Raw genomic sequence first — 329 nt, 5'->3', positions numbered from 1 at the left:
GGCGTATTTGGTAAATAACTGGAAATCCCAACTTGCTTCCCAAGCTAGACAATGGGAGGAACGTTGGTGCCTGGAAACACTTCAAATTTCCTTTTAATCCGCAAAAAAAGAAGAAGAGAAATTCGTCTCTTTACTGTTGTTTACGCGGTTTGTTGTAAATGAAAGAGAAAGCATAAGGATCTTAAGCATAAATTATTATTACCACAAAATTCTTACGTCATTAACTGTTAATTTATTACGTCATAATTTGAATTTTTTTTTGTAAAATGCATAATTTATTCATGTAAGGGCAAAACCTACTATATATTATATATTAAAATTCAAATTAA

The sequence above is a fragment of the Theobroma umbraticum genome, unplaced genomic scaffold, assembly GCF_002168275.2.
Source record: "Theobroma umbraticum cultivar Fairchild unplaced genomic scaffold, ASM216827v3 scaffold_239.0, whole genome shotgun sequence".
Lineage (NCBI taxonomy): Eukaryota > Viridiplantae > Streptophyta > Magnoliopsida > Malvales > Malvaceae > Theobroma > Theobroma umbraticum.
The sequence above is the reverse complement of the archived record's forward strand: the minus strand, read 5'-3'. Positions refer to the sequence as shown.